Here is an 11,613-nt window from a genome sequence, read left to right on the forward strand (position 1 = left end):
TCTTCGAGTTGGTACTAGTGAGACGGTTTTAGCTGTTGTCATTGACAGGCTTAAGTTACTTTTAGACAAGAAACAATACATGTTATTAGATGACGTATATGTAGTTCCTAATATGAAAAGAAATTTAATCTTTGTTTTTTGTTTGATTGAGCAAAATTATTCTCTTTTCTTCTCTAGAAGTAAAGTGTTTATTTTAAAAAACGGAATGGAGATAGGATTTGCTTCAAAAGAAAGTAACTTATATGTACTAAGGTCGTTGGTTACAAAGACTATCCTAAATACTAAAATGTTCAAAACGGCAACAAATGCTAAGAGACTAAGGATTTCTCCTAAAGAAAGTGCTTACCTTTGGCACCAAAGGTTAGGTCACATTAATCTCAATAGGGTAGAGAGATTGGTGAAAAATGGATTATTAAATAGTTTAGAAGAAAATTCTTTACCCGTATGTGAGTTATGCCTCGAAGGCAAGATGACAAAACGAACTTGTTCACACGAAGCTTCTGGAGAAACGTATTTCGTGGAGTTGAACTTGAGTTTGTGTTGATGTTGAAGTTAATTTGATGCGATGTGGTTCGATCTCTAATACTTGATCTTCTGATTCTCTTTCAGTTGGGTGAATGTGCTTGACTTGAAGAAGAAAAACATCAACGTTCTTGAAGCAGAAGTCTTTGAAGAGTCTTTGTGTCTTTAGGGGTCTTCTATCTTTTAAGAGTGTAGCTTCAGAAGTCTTGGGAGTCTTCTGCTTGTTGATGAATTATCTCCGAGCTCTCTGAATGTAGGAAATGCTGCCTTTACAAATGAAGAGAACTTCTCTATTTATAGAGTTCTCAGGTGGACTTCGTGGGCTTGAGCTTGGTTGGTCCATAGGCCTGGCCCTTGGGCCTAATTAGTTGGTTTTGGGTCTGATTTGAATTTGGGTCCAATTCAGGGTTTTTTGTTTTGTTTTGTTTTGTTTTTGTTTTGTTTTGTTTTTGTAGTTTGGACTTTAAACCAAAACAATAATATCAAATTAGGACAATTTAATCTTATCTGACTCAACCGCGTGGCGTCATCGAAGTTTGTCTTCAATTCAATTCGGGACATATATCAACTTCTAATTTGACCCAAATTTAATGATTTAAAATTCGTCATTAATTTAGTAAACGACGTGATAACTTGTGATTGGTCCAAAATTTCAACAAATTCCCTCTTTCAAGATATATGCACGCTTTACGGGTGGGTGCATCTCGAAAAAAAATGAAGTTGTGATCGGAATTCAAATATATTTGTTCTTGAATTTGACCTCAATTGATGTGTTAGTCAAACTATGAATTCAGTACATAAGTTTAACTCGAATTTGGGATAAATTTTAGAATATGGCCAAATTTTAACTTGACATTTTATTCATAATCCAATATCAAAGTTAACCATTTGAATTTTGATAAAATTTGGGATATGGCCAAATTTTAATTTGGGACGAATTTGACATCTATCTCACCACCCGATTTGGCTGGCTTGAATTTAGAATAAAAATTGAATTAAAATCTCCTCAAACTTTAAACTAAAATTTGGAATAACATTTGAATTTAATTCCAATTTGAATGGAATATGAATTTGAACTTAAATGGAAGAAATTTTGGAGAGCCAAAGTATTGTAATATAGCCTTTAAATTCTGCGACAACTTCGATCTTGGGTGGAATTCTTTTTAAACTTAGATTTGGAATATAATCGAAATTCAGGGGTTAGTTAAATTTTTACTTGGATGAGATGCTATTTGGTAAAGATTTCACACCTATTTGAATTCAACTGATATTTCTCCAATTAAATAAGATCAAGTTCCACCAAATTAGAGAAGATCTCGGGATTCCATGCATAATATTTTTTTTTCTATATATACTAGGCAAAATGAGGTACTCAACACACTTTTGGAGTCGTTTGGCAGTTGTCCGGAAGGTATTGACTGGTTGGAGGAGTTCGCCTCTAGTTTTTATGTGTTGTGCAATTGCACACTTAATGTAATGCTTCTCCACCCTCGACGTCCACAGGAGCTATGCTAAAAATCGTGTAACATCTCATCGGAATAAGGAGCAAGATCTTGCCAAGGTTGGACAGTGTGAGTTGTTGTTGTGTTGTCCGAATCGATTTTGTCCCCTACTGCCATCTTGATTAATGAATCATCTCCTTCATGATCTTCTACCTACACTTATTTTCTTTCCCACTAGAACATGAGATCCACCGAAATGCCCTGCAAGATTTGTGTCATTGCTTTGGTTGTTGATGGGTGAAGATTACTGAGGAGGAGAGGGAGAAAAACGGTAATTTGAAAGAGAAAGAGACTGATAGTTGAGATGGAGAGAGAAGATGGTGGTGGATTACGGTGGGGAAGAAAATGCCCCTTTTTTTTCTTATCTTTTTGTATATATATATTTTTTATTATTATTACTTTTTCACGTTTCTTTTTTCTTTAAACAATATATATATAGTTTTTTTTCATCTTTTTTCGCTTTCTTTTTCTTTTCTGTTTTCTTTCTCTTTTTCTCTCTTTTTTTCCTTTTTTTTCCTTTTTTTTTCTTTTCACATGTTTCTTTTTATTCCTCCTTTTTTTAAGAAGATTTTTTTTTGTTTTCTTTTTTTAATATCCTTTTTCTTCTACTAACTTGCCTCTTACTTTTTGTAGGAGTTGAAGCGTAACTTAAGGGAGCACAACCATTTTTTTAATCTCGTCGGTCCGTCAGTAATCAGGGTGGGTTTTTCCTCTCACGTCTGCGTGACCGACTCCTTGGTGTACATAAGGATAACCCTAGCATGGTCTATCTATTGTATCCATGTTCCCCTTCATGCTCGTGCATCCTGATCGTCATGGGAGGGGCCCTGCAAAGGCTTACAACTCTCCCATTCGATCACCCTAAAGAGGATCCTCGAAAGATTTGCCTCGTAGCGTCGTTCGTGCATCCTGATCGTCATGGGATAGACCCTGCAAAGGCTTACAACTCTCCCATTCGATCACCCTAAGGAAGATCCTCGAAAGATCTGTCTTATAGCGTCGTTCGTGCATCCTGATCATTAAAGGAGGGGCCTCGCAAAGGCTTACAACTGTCTCATTTGATCATCCTAGGGAGGATCTTCGAAGGGTTTGCCTTGTAGTGTCGTTCGTGTATCCTGATCGTCATGGGAGGGACCTTGCAATGGTTTATAACTCTCCCATTCGGTCACCCTAGGGAAGATCCCAGAAAGGTTTGCCTTGTGCGCCGCTCGCGCATCCTGGTCGTCATGGGAGGGGCACCGCAAAGGCTTACAACTCTCCTATTCAATCTTAAAAGGGTCTACTACGGTTCCCCCAGTCCCTTTTTTTTTTAGCAAATTGTCACGGAGGATAGGTTTTTTTTTAAATTTTTTTTATGGTTGAAGCTTATCACCCCGTGACATTTTTTTTTGCAGAACAATGGTTCACTTCACCGAGCATGTTTTATCTGATGAGAGGCATCTCGTGATTCTTAAAGCCCGGAGTTAGCCCATGAAGGAAGGACTTAGCCTTCATGTGGCAAAATCATTAGTTGGTCCTTTCGCTGATCGCTGGCCAAGTCTAGACGACAAGATAATCCTTTCCAAATTGTCGATGGAAGCGCCCTTGAACCGAGGAGAGTGTGCATGGATCCTGCGATCTTCTATTCATGAGGAGACCCCTAATCCAGACCGAGTGTTAACTCTTGGATGTCGCATAATTGAGGGTCAGGTCCGCTAGACCGTCATGACTAAAGTCCTTGGAGAATTCGGCTTCGTTGACTGTTACTAAGAGTGGCTTGAGGTTGTAGTAGGTCAAATCGAGCGATTCCTTCGTGACATTAGTTTGCTTGGCGCAGTGACGACCTCTTTGTACACATATAATCGCAATGGTGACATAGTTCGAGCTTTCTGTAAAGCTTGGTGCCCTTCAACTAACATTCTTCATATCACGGCGGGCGAAGCATCAATTTCTTTATGGGACCTCTAGTTGCTCGGGGGCCTTCTAGTCAAAGGAAGCTTTTACGAGGAAGTAGTTCCTTCCCTCAAAGAGCTAACCGGTCACCGCGAAAAAGATAGGTACTTATCGAAAACGTGTGAACACCTTTTCAGGCGTATTTTTCGATAGTGTGCTCGCTGAGAGAAAATCACATGACTCCCTCAAATCATGACTCTTCAGTGTCTATCAGCTCCTGGATCTCTTTTTGGTTTCTGGGGGCTCAAAAATATGACAAGCCCGTTACACGGAAGCAAAAGAAAGCCTCTCGGTCCCGGTCCATGCAAAATCCCGACGGTACGCAGATCGCGTTTCGAGATTGGTCGAGCAGGGAAAACATGATATTCACGGAGCTAGAGGTAGGAGACGAGTTGAAGGACAAAACCTATCTGGCCGCCTTTCTATCCTGCTGGTTATGTCTTTTTGTATTTCCCCAAAAGGGACGTTACCTTCGCCCTGGAGTCTTCAGAATGGCTATTTGATGGCTCACAGGACTGTTTATAGTCTCGTCATTTTGATATTGGCCAACATCTATCATGGCCTAGGGTTGATAGCATAGGCTTCAAACCCGATCGGGTGTATGGACTTTCACTTCCCCATGCATAATGTCCATAATTGGCTGGCCCATTACTTCAACACGCATTACCTCGTTCCTGCAGCTGTTCGAGGTCCTAAAATGGCATGCTTTTCTGAAAAAGGTGGCTCGATTTACTTCGATGAGTACGAGGCACAAGAATTGATCCATAGGGCGCTAGTATTCAATGGCACTTAAGCATTCAGAACAGGAGCAGGCATGAACGCCTAACTGACGGTAGAGACCTATACTTTCTGAAGTCCAATTATTTCTACAGCATGCGATCAGGCTACTTATCCTCCCAGTGTGGAAATGTCTGAACTATAGAGTCGTATAGTTCCTTTCGCTTCGGTCGAAAGTTTGACTTTCATAAGGATATTTTGAATGATATAGGGGGAATACCTCCCACCCCTACACCAAAGAATGTTTTACATTACTGAAGAGTATGCACGAGATGCAAACCCTTGTCTCAGGTATTCCTGTCGGCCCATACATTGGATCCGCACACTCATGTTACCCCAAGGTTCAAGGATTGATGGTTAACAAAGCACGGGAACTACTTCAAAGAGAATTTTCATTTGTTAGTGACCAGTGCTATTCCTCCCCCAGCGCCACCAAGACTACCCAAAGGTAGAGGGATCAACCATGGGGGGAAGCAACTTCGCCTGACTGAGGAAGTGGCAGTGATTGCACAAAAAGATGCTTCCAAACCGATTGAGGAGGACAGTCATAGTAGTACCGACGATCGTTATTAGAAGCGACCCTCCAAAAAGCACAGGGCATCGGATGTCGATTTTCTTAAGAGAATTCAGAATGATCCGGTGGCTCCTAACGCTCTCAACCTACTAGTACGCCGTCCCCTTATATATATATATATATAAGTCCTCTCATCTCGTTTTTTTTAACTATACGATTTACATTTAGTCTCCCCTTTTATAGTCACCTATGAACCTCTCTCTTCAAGGACTTGAAGCATCACGAAGCGAAGAATCTTTGGTGGGCCCTTTTGCCGTTGACTCAGCCATTGAGGGAGTTGGTACCTCCGAAGCGCTGCCGGTGGATCCCGTGCCAAGGTCCTATCAAGTGCGTGCTATCCTCGATGACATCCCTCATGTCAAAGAGGCAGTGATCGTCGGAAACATCGAGACTTCAGATTTCGTAGCTTAGGAAACTAGTTGCCCCTTAGTGCCTGTGGTAGGAAAGGTTCTCCAACCCGAAGAAGCGTCGAGGGTCTTGGCAAGTCCAAGTAATAGTGAGCTCCCGAGGCGAGTAAATAGGGCACCACCCTTGGCCGTCCCCGAGGTTTCCAAGTTTCGTGTTGCCACTGTGGTTTTCGACGTTCGACGCGACACAGCCTCGACCATGTGGGAGACTATGCACAAGAAGATCATGCGTACTTTTTTCGAGAAGGTTCTTAGTCTGGAGAAAGAAATGCATAAGATATTTCGAGCCATTTCCTACATTTGTGGTGCCAACCTCCCCCCTCTCAGAAAATTTGTCGAGGAGTACTTCCGAAACATGGAGAAGTATAATCAGTTTCAGTTATCCTATTCAGTTAACTCAAACAAGTAAGGAGCAACGTTTGGAGGAGGCCAAGTCTGATCTGGAGAAGATACTATACGATGAGACTAGTGCTTTTTCTAAATGAAAGGCGCTACTTAAACACGACTCTCGGGCCTTACAAGAAGAAAAGACACTGTTAGCCAAGTTGGAGGCCAACAAGGCCGAATGGGCCTAAATATCGTGGCTGATTTTTTAGAGCGAAGGCCTTTTGACTAGGTATAAGTTTGAGGCCTCGGAGATGCGGGGGGCGATAAACGAGATCAAGACCACACCAATCCTTTATGACAAGGACGTCAAAGCTTTGGATGTCCTACGCCATGTGTTGGAAGCCATACAATATAAGCTGGGGAACTACCACTGGGTACCTTGACTTGATATTGCTTGTTTTATTGGATTAGGCGTACCTCAGTAGGTAGTAGCCTATGAGATTTTTTTTTTTTTTTTTTTTTTTTTTAACTGCTGGATTCGACTATTGTAGTGCTGAAATCTCTTATATGGAAGTTTTTTTTTGTCATTTTCTCAGTGATGTTCTCTTATACACATCTAGATGTGTATAAGAGACAGCTCTTATATGGAAGTTTTTTTGTTATTTCCTTGCTGATGTTCTCCGATGCCTTGTAGCCTTATTTAAATTTCTGCTTCTCTTATTTGTTTATTTATCTATTTTTTTTACTCATGTACATGCACATATATTTTTTCATCACGTGACTGAACTTAAATTTCTTTAAGCTGCCTACATACCCTTTATAATGACAGGGATTAAGTCATAACGTAGTTCAAACAAAGGTTTTTTTTAAAAAATAATTTGTTAAGCGTAAAATTTCTTGAGAAACTTGCCGTTGATTGGGCCAATTCTTAGCCCATCCTTATCAACTATCTTGTACGCTCCGTTTGTGTAGATTTCTTTGACGACGTAGGTCCATCCCATTTACGTGTAAACTTATTCCCCGTATGTCTTGTCGTGATAATTGGTCTTCTTACGGTGAACACTAGATCAACGACTTGAAACGACCAAGGCTCTAAAGCTTTAGAAATTCGTGCCTGGTAACATTCCAACGCTTGTTGAGCTTCCAACTATTTTTCATCCAGTGCTTCCAACTCTTGGAGCCAAAGTTTAGTGTTGTCCTTTGTAGTTAGCCCTTCTTGCACCGCCATTCTTTGTGATGGAATTTCTCTTTCCAAAGGAAGGACAACTTCTACTCCATAAACGAGAGAGTACGGGGTGACTCCTGTAGGGGTACGGTGAATGGTGCGATAAGCCTACAACGCTTCACCGATCTTCTCCTGCCAATCTCTCTTCGACTTGGAAACAATTTTCTTCAGCAGGTTGCACAATGTCTTGTTAAATGCCTTAGCCAACCCATTTGCGGCAGCGTTATATATGGATCACTTGTACTGCTTGAATTTGAATTTTTCACACAACCTGTCCATCAAACTGTTGGAGGATTGTCTTCCGGTGTCTGTCACGATCCGATGAGGAATACCGTACCGATAAATTATTTGAATGCGGATAAAATCCACCACGTTTCCTTTCTTAGCTTCCCTTAGAGTGACAGCCTCAACCCATCTTGAGAAGTAGTCAGTGGCTGCGAGGATGTAGGTGTGCTCTGCTGACGACTTGAGCTGACCAGATCAAGCCCCCATGCTTTGAAAGGCCACGAGGTTATGGTCGGATGTAGAGGCTAGAGGCTCGAGCGGTTGATGAATGAAATTTGCGTGATATTGACAGGCTTCACTTTTCTTTGCATAATACCTGTCTCTTATACACATCTAGATGTGTATAAGAGACAGAGTCTTCCTCGTCGGTTAGGTAGACTGATATCGCATTCGTTTCCCCATATGCATTCCCAACCGGAGGTACAACCCATCTCCGCCAAAGTGATATATTAAGGGGCACATTATCTAGGTCCTGTCTCTTATACACATCTAGATGTGTATAAGAGACAGCCCATATGCAGTCCCAACCGGAGGTACAACCCATCTCCGCCAAAGTGATATATTAAGGGGCACATTATCTAGGTCCGTTAAGGCAGTGGCTAGGTTTGCTAAGGCATCTTCTTTCTCGTTCTCCGTCCTCGGGACATGTTCCAACCCACGTTTTCGAACTTCTCCATCAACTAGCAAGCGTAAGTGAAGTAGGGTTTCAAGTCGTCATGTTTCACTTCATACTGGCATAAGAGTTGATTGATTATCAACTTTAAGTCACCAAAGATTTCTATACAAGCTACTCCAATCTCTAAGGCCATTTGGAGACCAATTATCAAGGCTTGGTATTCAGCGATGTTGTTTGAGCATAACTCTGCAAGTGCAAAGCTATAAGGTAGCATGTGCTTTTCTGGCGAAATGAGAATGATACCTGCCCCTGCACCACTTTTCCGTGCCGTATCGTCAAAGAATATGACCCACAGCCTTGAGGTTTCTATGAAGAGAACTTCGTCATTGGGCAAGTCTTCACTTAACTCCCAATCCGATGGAACTGGGTGATCTTCCAGGAAGTCAGTAAATGCCTTCCCTTTAACTGCCATTTGCGGTACATAAATAATGTCGTACTGTTGAAGCATGATTGTCCATTTGGCTAAACGTACCGAGATGATCGGCATGGAAAGAACGTACTTGATGGGATCGACTTTTGCAATTAAGTGGACTGTGAAGGCCTGCATGTAGTGCCTCAATTTATCTATGGCGAAGAAGAGCGCAAGACACGTCTTCTCTATAGGGAAATAATTGCTCTCGTTTCCATTCAGGGTCCCACTCAAGAATAGAGAGCGCGTTCTTTTCTTTTTTTCTCTTTCTTATGCCAATAGTGCCCTAGTGATCTCTCTTGCACTACAATGTACAGTATCAACGGCTTGCCTGCTACTGGGGCTCCTAAGACAGGAGAGCTGATCAGGTACATCTTTATGCTATCGAAAGCATTTTGGCAGGCCTCATCCCATTCAAATTTCTCTAGTAGATTCCTACCAAGTTAGAAAGGGTTGACACCGCCCTACCAAGTTAGAAATAAACCTCCAGATGTAAGCCAGACGTCCCTGCAAACTTCTCAACTCATGTAGATTCCTTGGCCTTGGCATCTTCTGGATGGCATCGATCTTGGATTGGTTTATCTCTATACCTCAATGTCGAACAATTGAAGCCAAAGAAACTTTCCTGAAGTTACGCCAAACGCACCATTTGCTAGGGGGCGCTTCATCTTCAACTGCGCTACTTTTTTTTACCACGCAGCAGATCAAACACGCGTCCTTTGATCTTTCAACCATGGTCATGTCAGTCGCTTGTCTTTACACGAGATACCTTTCAAATTCTCATTTCCTTCATATCGCCACGGACAGTTCAACCTTCAAAGACTGCAGCTCGTCGAGTAGCTACTAGGAATAGTATGCTGCCGGCCTTCCCACTTTCTGCTTCTGCCATGCTAATATCTTTCGCATAGACCAAGCTGACGCGTAGCCGATAGATGGTCTAATACGATTCTAAGCTGAAGCTCTATCGAAATCCCACGCGGGTGGCTAACGACATGCTTGATACTTGCAATAGTTGAGATCATCCCACTTTGATCTTGGCTTGCTCTCCAGTCGTTCTACATTCTGGTAGCCTAGGCATAGGGTTAGGTTCTCTAAGTAGCTTGCCTCCCCCCCAAGCATATCTTTGCAACGTCCAGAAGTCGGAAACGAGGTTAAGACTTTTTCCATATCGCCCATTCGGTTAGGCCGACATCTTTCGCCTCCTTAGCTACTCTTCTTTTCTATATTGTCTTCTCTTTCTCTTTCGAGCGAGACTTTACGTGGTTGCTAATAACGACCATTGATCCTTCTGTGGCACCTTTCACGAATTTTTTCGACGCCGCCCTTCACCCTCCTTATTGGTCTTTCTTCGCGGTTCGCTGGCTTCCGCGAAGTCTCTTGTTCCCTTCTGTTGCGCGAATGCTTAGTTCCATGATCGTAGTGCGGGTCGCTGCAATTCTGTCAAATGCTTATGCAAGCGCTTCTATTCGCTGCAGAGGGTTATAGAGAAGTATCCAAGTGCCCATACCCTGCCCATGCACATTATCATAACAAAACAGAATAATCGGATGAGCGAGCTTGCATCCAAACTCAGCAGCCTCTCCTCGCGTTGTAAGTCACGATCGGCTCCCCTTTTCGTTATTTGACATTTGTCAGCTCCATCATGCTGACAGTGCTCCTAGGTTGTAGAAGCGATTCAAGAATTCTCTTTCAAGTTGCTCCCAGCTGTTAATCACCTCAGGCTCTAAGTCTGTGTACCAGTCAAAAAAGTGTTTCCTTTGAGGGTTCTGATGAACGGCAACAACTGCTAAGAGACTAAGGATTTCTCTTAAAGAAAGTGCCCACCTTTGGCACTAAAGGTTAGGTCACATTAATCTCAATAAGATAGAGAGATTGGTGAAAAATGGACTATTAAATAGTTTAGAAGAAAATTCTTTACTCAAATGTGAGTTATGCCTCGAAGGCAAGATGACAAAATGACCTTGTTCACACAAAGCTTTCGAAGAAACGTATTTCGTGGAGTTGAACTTGAGTTGGTGTTGATGTTGAAGTTTATTTGATGCAATGTGTTTCGATCTCTAATACTTGATCCTCTGATTCTCTCTCAGTTGGGTGAATGTGCTTGACTTGAAGAAGAAAAGCATGAATGTTCTTGAAGTAGAAGTCTTAGAAGCTTGAAGCAGAAGTCTTGGAAGAGTCTTTGTATCTTTAGGGGTCTTCTGTCTTATAAGAGTGTAGCTTCAAGAGTCTTAGGAGTCTTTTGCTTGTTGATGAATTCTCTCCGGGCTCTCTGAATGTAGGAAATGTTGCTCCTATAAATGAAGAGCACTTCTCTATTGATAGAGTTCTCAGGTGGGCTTCGTAGGCTTGGGCTTGGTTAGTCAATGGGCCTGGACTTTGGGCCCAATTAATTAGTTTTGGGCTTGATTTGAAATTTGGGTCCAAGTCAGCTTTTTTTGTAGTTTGGACTTTAAACCCAAATAATAATATCAAATTGGGCCAATTTAATCTCATCTGATTCAACTACGTGGCGTCATCGAAATTTGTCCTCAATTCAATTTGGGACATATGTCAACTTCTAATTGAACCCAAATTTAATGATTTAGAAATTCGACATTAATTTAGTAAACGACATGGTAACTTGTGATTGGTCCAAAATTTTATCCTTCAACAGACCTTTTACTGGAAAAGGTTATAGAGCCAAAGAAGCCTTGGAACTTATACATTCAGACCTCTGTGGTTCGATGAATGTAAAAGCAAGAGAAGGGTATGGTTATTTCATCTTTTATAGATGAGTATTCAAGTTACAGGTATCTATACCTAATGCGACACAAGTTCTAAGCACTTGAAAAGTTTGAGGAATATAAGACTCGGGTTGAAAACTTGTTAGGAAAAAAATAAAAACACTACGATCGATCATGGTGGAGAGTATATGGACTTAAAATTCCATAACTATATGATAGAACATGGAGTAAAGTCCCAACTCTTAGCCACTGGT

This window comes from Benincasa hispida, chromosome 11, assembly GCF_009727055.1.
Source record: "Benincasa hispida cultivar B227 chromosome 11, ASM972705v1, whole genome shotgun sequence".
Lineage (NCBI taxonomy): Eukaryota > Viridiplantae > Streptophyta > Magnoliopsida > Cucurbitales > Cucurbitaceae > Benincasa > Benincasa hispida.